This window comes from Pyxicephalus adspersus, chromosome 2, assembly GCF_032062135.1.
Source record: "Pyxicephalus adspersus chromosome 2, UCB_Pads_2.0, whole genome shotgun sequence".
In the NCBI taxonomy this organism is placed as follows: domain Eukaryota; kingdom Metazoa; phylum Chordata; class Amphibia; order Anura; family Pyxicephalidae; genus Pyxicephalus; species Pyxicephalus adspersus.
Window position 1 is genome coordinate 39,106,258 of NC_092859.1, and position 12,116 is coordinate 39,118,373.

Genomic DNA, 12,116 nt, shown 5'->3' on the forward strand with positions numbered 1-12,116 from the left:
ACAGGCTGGGTACAGGCAGGGTACAGGCAGGGTGTACAGGCTGGGTACAGGCAGGGTGTACAGGCAGGGTACAGGCAGGGTGTACAGGCTGGGTAGTGTGAGGCTGGCAGAGGGGAGGGATGCTGATGGAGGAGGAGGATGGGGGGAGGGGAGAGGAGGGAGTGCTGACTGATCAGAGGCCGTCCTGCTCCCGGGCTACTCATGGACTTTCCCGGAGCCTGTGGCCGCCGCTCTCCGTGGATGAGCTCCGGACTTTAGCTGGGAAGAAGCTGTCACCGCCCGCACACCGAGGTAAGTGCTCCGGGCCCCTCCTGCTCCGGGGACATGACTGGCTGTGGCGGGGATCGGGTGCAGCTGCCGCTGGTTCCCACATCTGGGCATGGGAGATGGCAGTGCCAGCAGCGGGTGTGTGTGACTTGTCAGCTGGCAGCACCGTGTAGCTGGGCACTGCCCGTGTAATTAGCAATCTGTGCTGGTCACAGAGGAGCCGAGCCTTTCATCTGGGACCTGAAACTGGGGCATGGGCTGCTTGAAGTTGGTTTTTCCTGTATGGGAATAAAATAAAAGTGGGGTGCCAGTGCTAGCAGTGGGTATCCCATCCTGGCAGCCTGTGATATGTATGCTGGTGGGAAAATAGAATAAGAAGCAATATTAATATACATTGTTATCTGTCAGTCCACTATTTCCTTGTATATCTAAGCTTGTATTTCTCTAACATGTTGGATCAGTATGGTACCCAAGCTGGGATCTATGAGGACTGCACATAACATTTGGATCTTTATGCTATATACATGATCACTGTATAGCATTGTACAGCTGTGCCCAGATCTGCTTATATAGAGAACTGTCCATGGCTGCTGATCAGTACTTGTATCTGGACCATCACCTGTAAATCTGGATCATCTGCCTACCTGGACTATGGCATTGTATCCCTGCTGATATTCCAATAATTGTCATATAACTTGCTGGTGTCATTTTATTATACATACAGTACTCTCTGCCATTGCCTGGAGCTTCTTGCATATGGAGTTTGGTATGGAATAGAGGAATGTAACATATGGCTTGTTAATAGCAGAGGAACTGTAAGCCCCAGCATGCTGGGATTTTTAGTTCTATCTGGGTGTGAATGTCACGGGATCAGCATTGTGGTCTAATTGAATGATTTTGTTCAGTACTTTCATCTGCTGATTATTTTCTTCTTTTGCTGTTTACTTTGTACTACTGGTTGCATGTTACTGCTACATCTGTTACTTGAAACCACTGCTTAGATGTTCCTTGCACATCTGTTGCTTGAAAAGCATTGGCACCCCTGATTTTAGTCTGGAATATGAAAATGATGTGTGGTTTTTAGGACAGATTGGGTTATCGGAGGTAGAGGTCTTGTTACGTTGCATATAGGTTTGCTTTTTCATTCTTTCACTCTATGTCATGTAACTCAAAGATGAATATACATAGAAATACTATTTTTTAGTTTGGGCAGATGCCCATGTCCTGGATCAACCGGTCAAAGACTCTGAAAATGTGATCTTTTCACATGATTGCATATTCTTCCTTCCTGATATGACTGCTAAAAAGTGGCATTGTTGGATTTTCCATCATTTTTTGTACAAGAAGGCAGCAGGTGGAGGAAGACTTCAAAGTGGAAACTTTATGATCTGTGCAAGCCGGACATTTGACCAAACCACTTTCAGGCACCACAACCAGGGGCTAGGTCATAACTGCAAGGGCTTGCCCCCAGATTTTACTTTCATGTCAATGGAGTGGGGGTTACTGGATGGGATAAGTAGCACAGGTAGATGATCCCAATATAAATTATAGTGGTGGACAATAAATAATGGAGATTGGTACAAGATTCTACAGCTCTGCTTATTATTTCCCAACAACATCCTCCTGCCCCCATGTCTGTAGCCTGATCCAGATGATAATAGTGTGTTTGCCAACTTTTATCTTACATCAATGGGCTGAATTGTGTGTGATGGTACAATGACACTTCCTTAGGCTTGAGATATTAGTCTGAATTCCCATACATGTGTTTTATATATATATAAATATTAAAATGTATATTATATTATATTATATTATATGTTGTGTGTTCGTGACAAATCACCACTATTTCTCAACTCGTAATCGTAACTGTATGTCAGAGGTATTATCTTTATAATAATTTGTACTTTAAGAAGTTAACTGACGTAATTGTAATGTCAGTTAACCTCTTAAACCATTTTTTACCATTTTTTACCATTTCTGTATTTTTTGTGAATTTAAACCAGGTTTTACTCAAATTCATATGTTTAAAGGAAATGGTTTGTGGTGGGGTTACAAGTTACTTCAATACACACATTGCTCTTTATCCCTAATGAATGACCTTCTATGTTTTAATAGGTAAAGGTGATAGAGGTGATAGGAGGTGATAGAAAGATGGGCATGGGATGGATGGATGGATGGATGGATGGATAGATAGATATATAGATAGATAGACTTTGTATAGATGGATGGATGGATAGATGGATAGATAGATAGATAGACTTTGTATAGATGGATGGATGGATGGATGGATGGATAGATAGATAGATAGATAGATAGATAGATAGATAGATAGATAGATTAGATGGATGGATGGATGGATGGATAGATAGATAGATAGATAGATAGATAGATAGATAGATAGATAGATAGACTTTGTATAGATGGATGGATGGATAGATAGATAGATAGACTTTGTATAGATGGATGGATAGATGGATGGATGGATGGATGGATGGATGGATAGATAGATAGATAGATAGACTTTGTATAGATGGATGGATNGATAGATAGATAGATAGATAGATAGACTTTGTATAGATGGATGGATGGATGGATAGACATTGTATAGAAAGATATATAGATTGACAGATAGATAGACAGACTTTGGATGTAAGGATTGATGGATAGATAGATAGATAGATAGATAGATAGACATTAGATGGAAGGATATATGGATGGATAGACCTTGTATGATTGATATATAGACATTTGATGGAAGGATAGATAGAAAGATACATAAATATACAATGAATTGAAGAATTAATAGATAGGTAGATAGATAGACATTGGATGAAGGGATAGGTTGGGACATATTGGATGAAAAGTTACACAGATCTGCATGAATTGGATATTGCCTTAGTTTTTATGCTGCCTTTAATACTTTTTTAGCTGCTGACATGAAGCAAGTAAGAAGAAGTGAAGTTAGGAAAAAAGTCAGAAAAGCAATGAATAGTTATGAGTGACTTAGAAATTGTTGAAGACAGAGGTTCGATGTGTGAGCCAAGCAGTCAGCATATTCAGAAACAGTGAGTGTTAGATAGATAGACTGAGATAGATTGACAGATGTTGGATGGAAAAGCAGATAGATAGATAGATGGATAGATAGATAGATAGATAGATAGATAGATAGATAGATAGTAGACATTGGATGAAAGGATAGATATAAGTTGGATGGAAGAATATATGGATATATAGACATTGGATGGAAGGATAGATAGATAGATAGAAGAACAGATATACATTGGATGGGAGGATAAATAGATAGAAATGGATGGAGGGATATGTTGGGATATATTAGATGGAAAGCTAAATAGATAGATTGACTTTGGATGGAAGGATATTTAGACATTGGATGGAAGGATAGATAGACACATTGTTGATATACTGTCATATAGAATAATAGAAATACAATGTACAGTCTCTCTACCTGTCCTCTAGTAGTGAATGTACTCCTATATGTGTACTAAGCGAGTCGTGCCCATGGACTCTTCCCTATCAGCGGCAGACGCTCCGCTTGTCGTGCTAATGGTAAATTGCGCATTGAAAGCTGCCTGTATTCCTGAGGCTGTGAGACATGTGGAATGGTTGCTTACAAGAGAGATTTCCAATCTGTGTCTGGAGTGATTTGCAGAGAATTTGTAATTGGCTGTTTGGGGAGAGCAGTATAAACAGCGCAGTTAGTGGCCCCCTCTTCTCCTCATAGCAATGTATACATATTTTATTTGCAATGCAGCGAACAAGGTGTGAGAGCAGCCAAAGTTTGAAAGCATCCTCCTGTGACTGTGGCGGATAATTTATACGGCACTTTTGTTATTTGTGACTGACAGGAAGCAGTAGTGCATTAGAGACATATTCATAGCCTGTCATAAAAAGAACAACAGCAGTAAAATTCTTACTAAAATATTGTTTTTTGATCAAGAAGGAGCTAGAAGCAATTTATTCTCTGCCTAGGCTGCACTTGAATATCCACTCTGCTAAATGGAAAATGCTCAGGATAATCTTTTTTTCAATTTCTTAGTATATATTGGAATAAGCTTTTAACTGAACTCTGCTCAATTTAAAAAAGAGGGGCTCCGGCTACAGATGACGGAATTCCCAGTCAAAAATGATTTTGTTGTAATATCTGTCAATTTCCCACTGTGGTAGCCCACTGGTTCTGCCAGTATAGCTGACTATATTTTCTAGTTTTATCTACACGTCCATCCCTTGGAATCCTATGGAACCTAAATGTTAATGAATAGGGGAGGTATGTATTGTGGGGAGTATAGCACACATAGTTTAGGTGTACTTTGTTTCCTTTAAACCTGCTGTTAGATTATTTTTTTCCATCTGTATCCGATTAGGGAGATTTCCCTTCACTTCCCCTTCTGCTCACAACAGGAAATGAAGATAAATCCTAAACAGTTGTCCCCACCATTTGTAAGATTTCCCCTTATGGTCCTATTCTGCTGCCCCATTATTTTAGATTTCCCATCACTTTCTCTCCCAGGGACAATGGCCAATAAGACAAGAAAGCCAATCTCCCTACTGGGGACACAGCAATACGGGAGAGAGCTGGATTTAAATCCACTGTAAACTTTCAATCATACAGTCTATTAGTTTCCCAAAATAACTGGAATGAAGGTGTTATGTATGGGTAGTGTGTGGGCCAGCTTGATACTGGATGCACTTGGGGATCTTGAAATATCGGGGTTATATGTGAGTATAAAAAAGTCAGGTGATGGGAAGTTTTGTACCGTAATATAAAAGCCTTTTTTATTTGGAGTGCACACCTGCTGGTGAAATATGGTATTGCGCTGTACTTTCAAAAATGAGCAGCATTTATACATACACCCACACACCTTGGTAGTACGGGGTTGGACCATCATTTGCCTTGAGAACTGCTCTAATTCTTCATAGCATAGATTCAACAAGGTGATAGGGATTTTTGTCCATATTGAGATGATAGCATCACACAGGTACTACAGATTTGTCAACTACTTATCCATGATGAGAATCTTCTGTTTCATCTCATACCAAAGGTGCTCTATTAGAATGAGATCTAATGACTGTGGAGGCTATTTGAGTACAGCAAACTCACTGTCATGTTCAAGAAACCAGGTTCCGATGATTTGGACTTTATGACGTGATAAGTTGCACCGCTGGACGTAGCCATCAGATAATGGGTACACTATAGTCATAAAAGGATGGACATGGCCAACAACAATACTAAGGTAGGCTGTGGCATTTAAGTGATGCTAAGTTGGTACTAAGGGGCCAAACGTGGGGCCAATAAAACACTCCTCACACTGGTACTGGTTTGGACTTCAGCAAGTCTTATTGTCAATGTCTGCATCCCTAAATGCATTGACTTGCTATGTGTTTGTCAGATTAGATACATGTAATAACAAGGAGGTGAACAAGTGTATCTAAAGATGTGGCCAGTGAGTGTATAAACACCATTCATTACAATTTAGCATCTTTTAAAATATCAGTTGAGAAATATATTGACCTGTCTAGCTTTGATATTAGTCTCCTGTACACATTAGTACTCAATGTGTGAGAGGAAGTGTCAGCATTTCTACAAGGGTCAGTGGGTTTTCTCAACCTTTTTACATTGGGGGGACCCTTGAGATAACTTTCAGGGAACCTCTGCTATAATTACTATATCCACAGCACAGTGCTTTAGCTTGGGGGTCAGTGGGAGGAACGCCTCTTACATTGCTGGCCAGTGGGAAGAAGGTCACCCTTACAGATAGCCAAAAAGATCATTGGTGCCAGTTAAAGTGACCTAAGAAACACAAAGTGCTCATAGCTCAAGGAACCCTTAGCAACCTCTGGATGAGTTCTGGGGTTCAGTAGAACCCAGGTTAAGAAACACTTGCAAGTGTGCACCTGAATCCAGCAGTCAAATGAACTATGGTGAAGTGACAGTTTCCAGGTAAAGTAAACCTGTCCTGTTAAAAATTCGAAATCTACTGTTGTTGATCTCTTTTTTTTCCTAGCTGCCTGGCTTTCTTGCTAATCCACTGGCTTCAGTTCCTTATGGCTCACTGATCCAAAACATGCAGGTTATTTATCTATTAGAACAGTTATGTTAGCAGATTCAACAATTATAGAGAGCCTAATTAAGATCAAATTGATAATTTCTTTATGATCTGTCCTGCACTTGCTATTCTTTTATTCCTAAAGACTATAATGAATGTGTAAGGAAAGTTTTGCAGTTTTTGCAGTCATATCACTGATACAAGTGATCAAAATCTGTGAATAGGCAGAAAACTAGAAGTCAGGACCAGTTGTGTCCAGCAGGTGGCGCAGTAAAATGCTTCCATCCTGCCTGTACACATAGAGAATGCTAAGTGCTGTGAATGGGGCTGCATTTGTCCCCTCCTGCCCCCCTATCTGCCTTAATGTCCAATATTTTATTAACAAAGATTGCCACCATCATACTTCTGTGGCAGGCTAAACATGTGAATGGATTTGCTTCTTTTTACACTGAGAGTATTTATTTTCCTCTTACTTTTCTCTTAGCTGATCATTTGGTTGCATTATAGATAATGAGCCCCCTCTATTAGTAAACTTTTTTAGGGGAAAAATATTACTCTTATAAGTCCATCCTATAAAAAATGGGCAGGGTTGTTGACCCTGGCAAGTGTGATTTAGCCCCATGGCATATTTTTATTAGGTCATTTAACTTTTTTTTATGTCACTTGCAGGCCAATGAGCAAAGTTTTGCATTACCACTGGCGACTGACATTCTGCATCATTTGCGTCAGATCGGAAGTGATGCCCCGCTCATACACTCAACAGGGAAGCAACACATAGAATATGTGTACATGAATGGTAATCCTGTTGATGGTGACAACTTGCTCAACAATTCGACAAGTGTGTCACGATCCTTCTATCTGGTTTCTGGTTTCAGCCATATTCTCCCTTTGTTTCCTCTGCATTATGGGGGCCTGAAAAAGAAAAGCAATCTTGTTGCTATGGATAATGCAAGCTGTTGTTAATGAATCTTTGTGAGTTCAGTTTTCATATTAGCTCAGTTAGGCTCAAACTGACATTATAGTGAACGTACTTGTTTACACTGTCACAGCATAGTCCTCTGGAGAGTCCGTGTCATTAACACTATGGTAAGTACTGATCATACCCTGCACAACCCGGATTAGTCAGTACTGAGATTTACTGTTCACAAATAGATCCATTACTCATTCTATGAAAGCTAAGGGTGTCTATTATTGGAAAGCTGTGGTAGATTTCCAATGAGCACATAACATGCATTACAATTGTAATGTTACATTTTCAATTGAACAAAAGCAATGCTTTTATTAGAACATTATTATCATTATGTCCATATTGTACCATATTTTTTTATATTGTATTTAATATGAAACTTTGCAAATTATCCACTAGAGGGCAGTACTCCACAGTGGTCAATCTGCCCACTCATTAGACAGTGGTACATATCAGAAGTGTACAAAGTGCAAAGTTTTAGTAAGTCATGACTTATAATTGAAACAAGGTTAAACTGAAAGTTATACATTTATATGTCTTTAAGTGTTCCAGGTCATTGACTGGAGAATGATAGACTATCATGGGGGAACCTGGGTGATCCAGCAAACCTGAAGTGGATTTTAGAAACATCATTTGCTATTATTGTCAAATAATTTCAATCCTGGACCAGATCCACTATAGGTTTGCTGGATCACTAGGGTCTCCCCTGATAGTCTATCTATCATGCTCTATAATAAATCAGGCTCTTTCTGTCTAACAGGAGCATTGTGATAGGCCACTGTCTCCCTAAGCCATGTTCTATTTATGCAGAAATCTGGCCCTGGGGTGTTACGTTAATGGTTATTAATAAGTTTATGTACAATAATTCTGATATGAACACCAAGAGCCTCATGAGACTTGTCAGGTCTGGCTGGTGGAATATTGCACACGTTAGCATGTATTGTATTAGGCAGCTCATTGGTTTAGAACAGTTTGCTGATTCATGTGCATCTAGGGAAAGATATAAATAAATAGGAGTTTAGAGCAGACTTTCCTAACCTTTTTTACCCCAAAGGAAGCTTTAAAATAATTGTCAGGTCCCAGGGAACCCTGCAGAAATAAATTAAAGGTATTGGGAAATGCACTTTATGTCGATGGTCAGTGTGAAGAATGCCCCTAAAGTGGCGGAATTCCACTATTATAGACAGCTAAAACGATTGTTAGTGTCAGGCAAGTGGTAAAGAGTAAGTGGAGGAAAGTGCTAGTCAGTATGTCTATGATTTAGATCTGTTGTATTCGCATACCCTGATAATGTCAGTAGAAAAAATAAAACGTAGAAGAAAGCCAGGGTATGTGCAATGCGGCAGTGTATTAGAAAAACATGTTATACACAATATAGTGACAATAATTCTGTGGAAACGGAATGTTCATATTCAGACTAATGACATTTTAACAGGTCAAATATAATGTGGTCACCCCCGTCAACTTTTGTAAGGCGGGTTCTTTCGACCTAAAGGCTAGACACAAAATTCCTAAGAGGTTTGTTGAGAACAAGCAATGTCCCGACACGTTTCACCATTAGGAGCTTCATCAGGGGACTTGAGAGAGGTCAAAAGTAAGATGTTGAATTGCAGGCTGCGAGCAAACAAATAAATCATACATATAGGAAACACAACACATTCGTCAGGCAGGTGGTGTTACATCTGTAACTACGGAAAGCTCAAGGAACCCCTTGCAACCTCTGGAGGAACCCTAGGTTGTATGGAAGCCTGGTTGTGAATTGCTGGCTTGGAGTCATGTGCATTAAAGTAATGAGCATTCAGCTGCACTTTGTGCATGTCCTTTATTATGATTGTGAAGCCAGCCTTAATTTCATCTCATAATCTCATATATTAAAAGTTGAACCATCAGCTTTCAATTATAAAATACAGGGTGATCCTGCCATGAAGATACTTGATCAGGCCCTTCTAGTTATGGAATGGTCCTACAAGTACAGTAATTGTTATACGTTGCTTCAGCAAGCTCAATGCCATCCAGTTAGGGTTTAGAGCCACTGTAAGTAAACAATAATATAAAACAATAAAAGCTGGTAATCAGGTGACACCTTACAGTTACCTGAGATAGCATTCAGAATAAATTGATTCTCATAGACATCCTCCATGCAGTGTACACAAGCATTTGACTAGGACTCTGTACATTTATACCGCCTGGTGTGTTCCCTGTAAAGTTCAGTGGACCTCGTATGCTGCTTCAGTTGAGCTCCATGCACCCTGCGGTGAATATATTTCTTAGCAAACAGAACCGTTATCACCGAGTAGAAACGAAAATATAAAATTAATTTTGTTCGGAGATCCACTTGAGTGAATCTGGCATTCCAGGAATAAAGGCAGAAGAGACTCAGCAGGCTTTCTGTAAACATGCAAAGATGAGTGCTGTCTATGTAGCAATGTTAATAATTTATTCCATGGTTAAAAAAAGCATCCAAATCTAATTAGTAAGCAGGATGGCGGTTTAAAGTGGACCTGTGCTGTTATTTTGCATTCTATGATGGATATCCCACCATTGCAAGGACTTGGTCACTAGGTCTTTAAAAAGGTTTATAATAAAAATAGAAGGTTTTATTTAAGTTTTTTTTTATTAGTAGGTTGATCAAGGGGAAAGGGAATACAAACACATGGAACTTTTGCTTTAAAGAGTTTCACCATTTTCCTAGGAACTGGCAGAATATTATTATTATTATTATTATTAATAATATTATTAAACAGTATTTATATAGTGCCAACATATTACGCAGGGCTGTACATTAAATAGGGGTTGCAAATGACAGACAGATACAGACACGACACAGAAGGAGGAAAGGACCCTGCCCAGAAGAATATAATGCTTATTTTGTGTTGAGGGATCTACTAAGGGTTACCCTCTCCCCAACCAATCCCCTTCTCCTCTGGTTCTGGATCATAGTTGATGACATTGCCAAAAGATGGGTTAGGACAAGATGGGCAAGCAGAGACTTTATTTGTCACAACCGTAGGAAGGAAGATTATGGGCCCTTCTGCTTTATAGGGAACCTGTTTGAGGTTTGAATCTAGTAAACTAGCAGTTTACTAGTCCGAAAAATAAACACACTTAGCTTGCCGAAGCCACAGATCCAGACAGTATAGTAGGGTTTCTCATCCATGGTTCTATGGAATCCTAGGAATTCTCTAGAGCTTGCTAGGGGTTCTTGTAATGGTAGGGGTTCTGAGTAATGCGTGCCTCTCAGGTCCATTACCACTGATGCCAAATACTTTTTTAGCTACCTGTAAGGGTGACATTCTTCCCACTGACCAGCAATGTATGAGACATTCTTCCTACTGACCACCACACGAATGTACTATGAGTTGTAAACATAGTGATTATAGAAGATTTCCCTAGGACCTGAAAGTTATTTCAAGAGTTCCTTCGTGTTGAAAATGTTGAGAAAGGCAGCAGTAAAGTATAGGTGGATAAAATGGAGTCTCTATGTCTCCTTTGTGGACCTCATTGATGGCCCACTGCTTTATTGTGTTATAGTGAGGTCCAGCGGTGCTGGCAGGAACCCATATAGATAATTGCATGATAACATGCCATTGGTTTTAGGGCTCTCAGTATGCTGTACGGGCGTGTTGTGCATCCACCTGGTGTGAGGTCTTGCTGTTAGTTTGCCAGAATTAAACTACTTACACATTTGCTTTTAAAATACTATTAAGTCTATTCTGATATCACAAGTCATTGGCAGAACAAGAGAATAGAAGCTTCTTCTCACCGAAGTACATGGATATGCGTGTAATTACCCGTGTAGAAATCAGTTTAATGTACAGATACATTTCTACCCTGCTTTTCAGTTATTATTTTTAGCTAACCCTTTATAAAATTCTATTTGCATCGATTGTAAATCAAGTCTAACTATACCATGCATATGTGGTTTACACAGTGTCAAATAATACTATGTACACCTCTGCCTGTAATGACGTAGAATGAAGATATATATATATAATATAATAATATAAGAATATATATATATAATTTATGGAATTATTCGGAGAGGCAGTGCAAGGATCCGTATAACTAATCTCTTAACTGATCTATCTGCTATTTGTTATGTTATGTATATAGTCATTATGCTTTAGACTGTTTTTCTCTTTTAATCCTATTTGTAGCTCCATGTGCACTTTGGTACTTAGACAATTGGAGATATTACCATTGCCAATGACAGATTTTCATTCTGTGTTTTCACATGTTTTCGTGGTTTGGCACAGTAATTACTTAGGGGGTGGCAGGAAAAATCAGCGAGTTCTGCAATAGCCAAGGCGATGAACACTTCCGGAAGTGTCAGTGTTCCAGTAGCAGAGGATTTTTGTGATTTTGCATTGAAGAAAGTCAGTATTCCCTGTTTTCATTTGCAGGTATACCTGTTTTCATGGCTTAAGGTTCTTCTAGAGGTTGTTAGGGGTTCCTTGGGCTCCTAATGACCTTGATGACCGACCTTCCAGTTACTTGTACCTGCAAAGTTCTTGAGCCAACACCACTTTCCAGGCAAGCAACATGAGATCATTGTATCTGTGTTTTTGGGGGACAGTGGCCACCACTGCAAGAGGAACAATCTTCCAGCTCATCACTAATATTAGAGATATTTTTTCACCTGACCCAACTCTATATTTTAAAGGGTTCCTCTGGGGTAAAAAGGTTGAGAGAGGCAATAATGATTATTGCTGATGTAACTAAGAATTTGTACCTATGTGCAGCAATTTTTGTGAGTCATACTCAACACAGCCAGGAAGGTAACACTGCTGTCTTTGTTAGGACTAAATAATACATCA

At 39.4% G+C, this 12,116-nt stretch overlaps 1 protein-coding gene across 6 annotated transcripts in view; it reads left to right on the top strand.

The window, feature by feature from the left end:
- The window catches only part of SGCD (sarcoglycan delta), a 438,990-nt gene that overhangs the window by 23,720 nt on the left and 403,154 nt on the right, over positions 1-12,116 (top strand). For 4 of the 6 annotated variants that reach the window (XM_072400491.1, XM_072400490.1, XM_072400496.1 and 1 more), the window contains exon 1: positions 147-291. The exons of the other annotated variants lie outside the window; for them this stretch is intronic. The gene's annotated coding sequence lies outside the window, so the exon portion shown is untranslated. Of the gene's footprint in view, positions 1-146; positions 292-12,116 lie in introns of those variants that run through there. 6 annotated transcript variants of the gene reach the window in all.